Genomic DNA, 10035 nt, shown 5'->3' with positions numbered 1-10035 from the left:
AGGTGTAGACACCTGCCCCGATCTGCACATTGTAAGCGGCTAGGACATCTTGGTGAAATGCGGTGGGGGAGGGGGTGAAGGGGGAAGTGGTCGTGGGGCTCTCCCCGAATCATTATTTTGAAGCATTGAGTACAAATGTGTGCCTTGCCCTTTTCCAAAACATTCCCCCAAAGAAATTGATTAAAAAGCAATACGTTTAAAAGGTGATTCTCAATTGATTAATAAAATGTAAGAACAAAGCAAATCAAGAAATTCCCCTAATAGCAACAATTGATGCAAACACAACTTATGCTTATACAATTACCGCAGCTCCTATGGAATCTCTACCTTTCCCTGGCAAAGCAGCCATGTGCTCCATATCGTGGTGACCTGCCGGCTCCTTGCCTATAGATAAGGAATGGGCTGCAGTTCACATCTGCAGCACGGCTGATATTTCAAATACTCCGGACCAGTTTGTGAAATAAGGTATGTGTAGCATGTGCATATTCATGCTGTGGAAATTGTGTGCTGCCAATCAATCAATCATTTCTGAAGCGCAGCTCTATCACCCCTGGAAAGTGTGTGCTGCCAATCAATCAATCATTTCTGAAGCGCAGCTCTATCACCCCTGGAAAGTGTGTGCTGCCAATCAATCAATCATTTCTGTAGCGCAGCTCTATCAGCCCTAGGGGTATCTGGGCGCTGAGATTGCTGTGTCTGCTTCAAAAACCCAGGTCTTATGTTGCATTCTGAAGCCTGCCAGGGAGAGTGCCATTCGGAAGTGTAGGGGGAGGTCATTCCAGGTCTTGGTGGTGATGTAGGAGAATGCGCGGCCCCCGCTGCGGGTGTGATGGATGCGGGGCACATGTGCAAGGGCGAGTGAAGTGGAGCGCAAGTGTCCCGAGGGAAGATGGAAGTTCAGCTGGTGGTCGATGTAGGAAGATCCTTGCTTGTGGAGGGCTTTGTAGGTGTGTGAGAGCGTCTTGAACTAGCATCTTTTCTGGACAGGGAGCCAGTGGAGGTTTCTGAGGTGAGGAGAGATGTGGGTACGCTTGGGAAGGTCCAGGGTGAGTCTGGCTGCCGTGTTCTGTATTGTCTGGAATCTTCTGAGGAGTTGGGTGGAGTTGTTTGCACTGTTTCTTTAAGGGCATCACTTGGCTTAATTGTAGGTACTTTGACAATGCTCAACACTCTGTTTCTCTCACAAATACGTGAAAATCCTTTGTAAGCAAGACCTGATGGTTTCTGATTGCGACTACCCCCTGCAACGACTTTATGGACAACGTCGGTTTATGCATAGGAGTCTCATGCATAGGTGTCTCATGGTATTGTACTAAGTTTATGTGAGAGGTAACCAACGAACTTTACAATTCGTGAAATCCTATTGGTGTCTGTGTCAGAATGCCATCTTCTGGTATCTGTCCCTTTAACTGGGCAGACCAGTGTCTGATGAAAGTATAGCATCATTTGACATGGCTACGAGCAACCCGGCATCAGGGGTGGCTGAGGGAGATAGCACGTCATCAGATCATTTGCCACGATTTCTTATAGTGCATCACTTCAAGTTCTAAGGGAAATAAATTAGCATCTTAAAAACCTCCTTAAAAATAATAAATCTCCACAGTCAGAAGACAAGAAATCACTTGGGTTTTGGACGCCATTACTAATTGCATTAAGTAGCCACATCAAAAGAGTCCCACTGACAACAAACATGCATTGCAGGACAAGTGTCTACCATTATATGCAGCCTAGTACAATATTTGTATATAGTCGTGCTGCATATACTGGAATGCTTGGAGATCTTCATCATTATGAATATTTTTATATAGTGCTTAACTATTTATGTAATTACAATCGTTATAGGCGCTGTAAAACAGCTTCCTACTTAATGAAATGAGGAAGAAAAAATAGAGTGTAGGATAGATTACCACAGGTAATGTAGCAACAACAACTGCTGGTCTATACTGCTTCCTATCACAGCAGCGAAATACAACTGAAACACATGTTTCTACTACAATACTATCTCTTTTGCAACGGGTCATTCATTACCATCTCACTCTAGGAATACTGCTATGGGTGTTCCACACAGCCACTGCCTGTCAGCAGGAAAACAAATTGACTTGCAGTCACACACGACCACGCTCTACTCAACAACTCAACCCGTCATAACATTTGTAAGTAGGTCACGGTCTCACACAATTTAGGGGCATATCAACAAGGGCTTTATCTCTGCTTTTTTGGCTTTAAAAGCCAAAAAAGCAGAGATAAAACTAGCACCCTTTCAACAACAGAGTGCTAACATGCAAATTCGCATGTTAGCACCCTTTTACTCTATGCTTCCCCTTGCATCTCTAATGAGATGCAAAGGGGGCGTTCCAGAGTAAAATAATAGGAGAAATGTCGCTAAGCGACATTTCTCCTATTATCAAGAATATCGCTAACCCTGTTAGAGACAAAAAAAGCAGCGCTAACCTCGGTTAACGCTGCTTTTTTACGTCTGGTATTTTTCTGACTTAGCCATGATATCCTATGGAAGGTGGATATCATGGCTAAGTTTGCCTGTCCCTATCAACAAGCTAACGTGAGATTATCGCTGGGTTTCCAGCGATAATCTCACGTTAGCCACTTAGCGTGAGGATTTTTATCGCTATTTAGATAAGCGTTGCTAATAGCACGCTATCTCAGCGATAAAAATCCATGCTAGCCGGCGATAATTATCCTAGCGCTAAGTGCGCTTAGCGATAAATATCGCCGGTTGTTGTTGATATGCTCCCAAATAACTTGAATAACAACTGTGACCTTACGCATATTCCACCTCCACACAAGCACATAAACAGTGACAATCTGCACACAGTGTACTTCACATAAAAATATGGTGACTCACAGTTCAAACACGTATCCCACTGACACCTCGCTCATTGATTCCACTAAATGACGGTGTCCACTTACACAGCCCAGTACGCCATATGGGCTGTCGAGTGTGTATTTATATCACCTACAAATGACCTGTGGTGCAGGTCTGTTAAAGGGTGAGGCATTGACCTGAAAGAGGGACTATATGGAGGGTAAAAATGATACACAAGTCCTCCTTTTATTTCAATGTCCCACTCATAATGAGGCTTGCACTGCGAAATTTGGAAGTCTTCTCTTGTAATGGGAAAATAGCACATCCGCAGCCAGTGGCGTCTGGCAACACTTTGAAAGTGGTGAGCCATAATACTTGGCTTGAATTCTATTGATTAAAAAGAGAAAACCTGACTTCTTCTATGAGGGTTCGGGGAACCCCTGAGGCAATTTTGAAAAAGGTGTCAAATGGTGCAATTTAAAGCACAATTTTCATATAAATTTGCTTGAAACCCTAATGTTTTGATAGAGCAGTGATAAAATGTTCAAGTCCTTTTATGATGTGCCAAACCAATGAAACCATATTTCCCCAAAGATTTAACCCCGTTTTTTTAAAACGTACTATGGGCAGACCCTTATGTCAAGAATTACTGCCATTGTGAGAGGGACAACATTTAGGCATGAGTATCCCTTCGATATGACATGGAATCAGGACTCACTTAGCAGCATACAGAAGCAGGGCACAGGCAAGTCTAGCTGAGTGTGGGCAGCTTGGCAGATGCAGGACAGGTCTCAGGATCTTGTTATGTCCATGTGGATTGGAATAGGAAGCCAGTCAGCTAGAACTTGGAGTCACTCTGGTGGTTCTGAGTTCATGGAGCAGGTCCAACCTTCTGTTCCCAGGCAGCAGGGCAGCAGGGTAGTACATCTTCTGAGACTTCCACAGTTCCAGAAGTGATCGGATGAGTGGTTCAGGAGGTCTAGTTCCTGATGCCTAGGCATCCCAAGGGCTCCAAGATCCACATTTCCTTTCATGCAGTAATTCCCCTCATAAACTTCAGAAAATAAGTTAGTTAAAACATCATCAAACAAAGTGTGGGACAACAACAAACAGAGAGAATTCATATAACACTCTGGCTGGAGGTATTAGGCTAATGAGAGGATATTGCATGCCAAAATATACACGCCACAATAAGGATTACCAGGTGTGGTACACACTGTTTATCTGATTCGCAGGGGCTGCTCCTCCCTTAGGGCAGAGGGGCGCTGCCCCACTGCTTTCTAGCAGTACCAGAAGCACAAACATAAAATGGTAAAACTACCATTTTATGTTTCTGCTTCCTGCACTGCGACAAAGCAGAAGTACCTGGTTGTGGGCGGGAGGATGGGCTGGTCTGCTGGAAAGCAGGGGAGGCATGGCTAGCCCACTGTTGTGGACCATATCTGTTTGGTTGGCCCTCTGGGGACCACTAAAGCATTCATGCGCACTCTCCCATTTCTCTATTTAGGCTGCATGCAGCCTACATAGAGAAAATGGCCTCCCATTAGCTGTCCGCACCAATCACAACCCTGCCATTGCATCGTTGTGATTGGCGGAGGGGAGGGGAGGGGAAGGAGGCTGCCTGTGGGTGGATACTTCCTGAGGATAGCTGATGCAGCAGGAAAGTGCGGAACAGCATAGTATTATACAATGACCAAAAGCAACCAGATAATTTCAGACGGGACTCTGACTGAGAGCGTTTTTCAAGTAATAGTTACATTACCTGTTAGATGAGTCTCCACTGTCCATATTTTCAGGGGCAACACACATTTTTTACCTTACTCTCCACACTCCCATCATGTATCGAGTAAGTGCGAAAACCAACATTTTGCTAGTCTCATATCTTAATATTCTAAGGGCTTCCTTGTGCACCCTGACACCCAAATTTCGACACAGCAGAATTATCCAACACCTCCTGCTGTTCATGGAGACCAGCCAGAAAAAACATGATGTGCTCAATGGTTTCCTTAATGGTTCTAGAAGCCGAGCACTGCCGGTCAATGGCCCTCGGCACTCGTGCCCACTTGGCAGTAAAGAAATGGAAGGGCAAGGTCCTGTACCAAAATTGTAAATACAAATGCCTAGCTATAGATGGCTCTATCTCATCCAGAATGTCCCGCTAGATCAGGGGTCCTGAACTGAAAGGAAAGCATGTGTTAGAGAACCATGAATCCACTGAGGGTGTAATGATAAGTCTCTATGTTGCCAGTTGGCTGTTTTAATTTGAGACTTAGAGATAGCCTCAGCCTCTCAAGGAGTGCTCCATAGACTTGCTATCCCAATCTCCAACAGGGTGGCCTTCACCTATTTTATCCAGGGTACATTACTGGAACCAGCCAGGCAAAGAATTTTCTCTAGCCCAGTGATACTCAAAGTATGGCAAGGGACCCACATGCAGCCCTCCTGACCTTTACATGCGGCACCAGGTCTACAGCAGCACTGGGCTGCTGTTAACTTGACTCAGCACTATGGTTGGAAAGATGTTAAATAAACAGGCAAGCCTTTATTTAAACGTTAATTGAAGTTAAACAAAGGAAGTAACTTGGTTCTCCTGCACTGCTTGACTTTAGGAACACCTTTATTTTTAAAAACATATTGTAGCAAAAGTGTAAAAATAAGATAAGGTCTCTTCCAAAATCAAAAAGTGTATTTTATTAACATGCAGAACCATTTCACTGTAGTACAACAGATAATATAAGTGCATTGAGAAGTATTTTCCATTTAGGTGATAGTTTTCAAACATTAATCCAGAAACATAAACCATTGAGTACATGCTAAATAGTATATCAAATTATGCGTACAAATGAGAAACAGTAATATTTCTTTGATCTCTTCATTTTCTTTCTTCTTTTAGCCAGCCAACACGTTTCGTTGTGTAGGGTGTACCCCATGACTTTTTCAGGGCTGTCTTCTCATGAAAAGCTTGTCAGTTCCTTCCTTGATACCGGTTCTACTTCCGTACTGGATATAAACTGTGCATCTCCTTTGTTTCCCATTTCTGTATCGTGTGATGTGATTGCGTCTATCCAAAATCCTTAGTGTGTCCGTTCTGTCGCACAAATATCATGTGCCTCCTGTTTATCATATCCATAAATTTCATGGGAATGATCTCACCCCAAGGACTTACTGCAGTCGCTGCAACGCCAGATAGTGGGTACGCTTGGATTTATCACGGCGTCCCAGGACTTTGACATTCGTATTCGACAGCGGCGGTTCCCAACGGTGATGGTCGTCCAGCTGCATTAGTGAGACCAGGGCTGTGGTGCAAAGTGGGACAGTGCTCGTCACGGTGTAGGCAGCAGTGTTATTGAAGTTCTGTCGTCGGCTGACAAAATAGAGTCAATGGCGCCAATGCCGATTGGCCAAGGCTGCGGTGTGGGACAGGGTGGTGTGTAATGTAACTTACAAGCAGTGCCTTCAAACCATGGTGAAGACAGAGGAGTTGATGTCAGTGTGGAACTGCGTAGTCGGAGATACCAGGGGCAGCGGAGTGAAGAGTGGCAGTGTGGAGTGTAGTGCCCACAGGTTATGGTGCAAGCAGTGGCTCGGTGGTGGCGGTGTTGCTGAGACCAGGGTTGTGGTGCGAAATATGGCATTGCTCTCTGCGGTGCCTTCAGGTCACAGAGATGGCGTCGTTGACTGAGTCAGGTTGCTTTTTCTTCTGTCGAAGCCCAAAATACACAGTTCCTGGGGCTGGCAGCAGATAAGCTTGAAGTCTTTGCTTTTCATGAGACTTTTTGAACGGGGGTAAGCTCTACCTCAAGCCCTTGGAGAAACTCAGGAAAATAAGATGCAGAAAGTCAGTCCAATCCTTACAGTGCCCAAGACAGAAGCAGCCACTGCAGACCAACATAGCAAAGCACACAGCAAAGTGGTAGTCTCTCCTCACAGCTTCTTCAGCTCTTCTTCTTGGCAGGTTTCTTGATCCAAAGAGCTTTAAAGTTTTGCTGTCAGGGCCCCAATATTTATACCACATTTTCCTTTGAGGTTGGTACAAACAGAATTCTGCTGTCACACATAAACCAGTTTAGCCTGGCTCAGGCCAGGTTCACTACATGAGGAAGAGACAGATTTGTGAGAGGCAGCCACAGTCCATTCAGGTGCCAGGAAAATGCACACTTTCCAAAAGTGGCAATTTTCAAACACCCAACATAAAAACCATCTCCACTAAAAGATGTATTTGTAAATTCTGAATTGAGGCATACTAAACTCCATTTCTCTATCTTATCCCAATGGAGAATTATGCTTATAAAATGTTGCAAGGCAACTCCCATGTTAAGCCTATAGGACAGACAGATTTCAATAGTGAAAAATGAAATGTAAAGTATTTCACTATCAGGACATGTCACACACCAGTACTTTTCCTACCTTTCACATACACTGTACCCTGCCCATGGGGATGCCTTGGGCCGACCTTAAGGAAGCCTTACATGTAAAAAAAAAGGGAATTTTGGGCCTGGCAAGTGAGTGCACTTACCAAATCGACATGGCAGTAAAAACTTGTAAACAGATCAACAGGTATTTTGTCTAGCCCGAGGCTTTGTTGGGTACAATTCCCCTGATTGCCAAGCTTACTTCCTGTGCTGAAGCCTCCTGAACATCGGGCTCTTTTGAACATACTACCAACCCTGGAAAAGCAGCCCTGGGGCTTACGACCTCTTCCAGAATGTATGATATTACAACGCAAACATTTACAAAGCATGCCTTTACAACACAGTTTTTACATCGCAACATCCATTACCGTACATTATTTTACATCGCATGCCATCACAACACATTTTTAGAAACTACATTTACAAAGCATTCCATTACATCGTATTATACCATTGCAACGCATACCATTACAACGCATACCATTACATTGCATTTAAGGTAAGTGTTGGATAGTGTAGGGGTAAAAATTACTATTCCCACTCCAGTGAGTGCAACAGTAGGGTAAGTGTTGGATAGTGTAATCGTAAAAACTATGCATTCTAATGGTATGCGTTGTAATGGTATGCGTTGTAGTGGCATGTGTTGTAATGACATGCGTTGTAGTGACATGCGATGTAATGGCTGCGTTGTAATGGCATGCGATGTAAAGGCTGTTGCGTTGTAATGACTGCGTTGTAAATGTAGTGTGATATAATGCCTGCTTTGTAAAGGTTGTTTCCCCCCCTCCCCACTGTCTCTACGATGCTGTTGTGATTCCCCATGGCCTGGTATATTACATATGGATCCCTGCTGTTCTCCCTTCTGCATATATAAACTAGAAAAGTGTGAGACCAAGTTGCTGGCTGCAATGTTGTTTTCTATGGAACAGAATCTGTCCTTACTATCAGAGGACACCAAATTCCAGAAACAGTACTGGTCATTCGATCTGGGAACCTCTAAAAGACCCTTTCAAAAGTCCCCGCTTCCACTCAAATTAAGCTACAGATAACACTTTCTTATAGGATGGTCTGGTAGACTGAATCAAGGGTCTGTCTTGCTTTTTGGTCACATGGACCAGTTTTTGATTTAACAAAAACTTTTTATTGGTTGGTTCCAAAACATACAATAATACAAATGAAAGGACGTGAGAATGTAACCAATAAGGACAAAAAAAAGACAAGTACAGTGATTATTCAGATTGTGGCGGCAATATGCCAATCTGGGCAATGCAGACTGGGTATAATGACAGATACATGTTTAGATTGCTTTAGGATTGATTTAGGAATGTTATAGCCATCTAGGTAGCCCCCATCAATCAGAGGTGTACAAAACATAATCAGCGTGTGGGAATACAGAGAATACAATAAATCAGAATATGTAGAAATATAAAGAAAATATATATATGGGTATGCATCCATTGGACTATAGTATGTTTGACAGTATTTCTCTATTAATGTAGTACAGCGAACAAGTGTGAGAGCATCCTGTGGAAGGGACTAGTTTGTTAAGCCTCCATTGTGTTTCATGGTGGTTTGTATGAATTAAAGAACAGATCAAGGCGATCCCACATGTGTCTAAGGGGGGGTTTCGATGGCGAGTTCTGGAGAGCAATATTGTCAGCTCCCAGACACACGAAACGCATCCTTCACATGGGCCAGTTTTGACCTGGCATCTCTGCATGATTTGTTATACCAGGATAGGGGGCACTTCCTCTCCATTTCTCACCTGTTTTCAAATTAAAAATGTTTCCTCATAATTTGAAACAGCTGTTTATGCCTCCCAGAAGTCATCCTCATAGACTCATAAGTGTCCACTACCAGCTCAAATGATAACAATCCCTCCATGCCATCAGTGACAAGTCTATAAATCCTGCCAATGGACTTCTGTGAATGTTTCAGTCTACTCTGTTTAACCCTACGTCTATTGCTGGTGACTCTTAATCTGCTATCAAAAGGCTCACATTGTGTACTATGATCGGCTCTAATGGGCCGACTCAGCTTAAAAATCAGAGCATTGTGGTCACTGTCAGAGTGGGGAAATGCTGTCATGTCAATCAGATGTGGGCATAATGTGATGTCCAGCATTATATAATCAATTTGGCTAGTGTGGTTTATCCTATTAAATGTTTGTTTGCCTGACTTATCAGAGCTAGATCTGCCATTGCAAGCATGAAGCCCTAGGTTTAAAGTAAATATTCTGGACTGATACATGAGACCAATTCTTAACAGGGCAGGGGGGGTTCTACCTCCGTAATTGACCAGACAGATTCCTCCTTGGCCATGAGGGCCTGGCTATCAAAACTCAGTGGTTCAAATTGGCCATTGAAGCCAGTCCCCATAATCCTTCTTACAGTGGCTGGGAGCATGACTAGATCCATGTTCAAGTAATCTAGAACAATAGATTCTATTTTAGTTCCGGTCGGTCTGCAGTATAGATTATATATATAATATATGTGGCCTAATTGCCAGGGCTGCGGATTTCAGAGCTAGGGAACTAGGTACGACTCTCGGTGTGGCTCAGCATCCTGTGATTCTGGGCAAATCATTTAGTCTCACCTCGCCTACAAAATGAGAGTATTTAATTGGTGCTATAAGCGCCGGTGTTGATACTTAAGTACCAGTGCTAAGCACCAGAAACCACTGGCTCAAATTACCCACTGGGCAGCGGTTAAAATTTCAGAAGCGGCCAGCTCAGGGAGGATTTTTTTTCTCAAAAAATTAGAAAGTCCCTTTCTGCTTTGGGACTTAGAAGAAATTTCA

Source organism: Triturus cristatus, chromosome 5_1 (assembly GCF_964204655.1).
Source record: "Triturus cristatus chromosome 5_1, aTriCri1.1, whole genome shotgun sequence".
NCBI classification, from domain to species: Eukaryota; Metazoa; Chordata; class Amphibia; order Caudata; family Salamandridae; genus Triturus; species Triturus cristatus.
The sequence above is the reverse complement of the archived record's forward strand: the minus strand, read 5'-3'. Positions refer to the sequence as shown.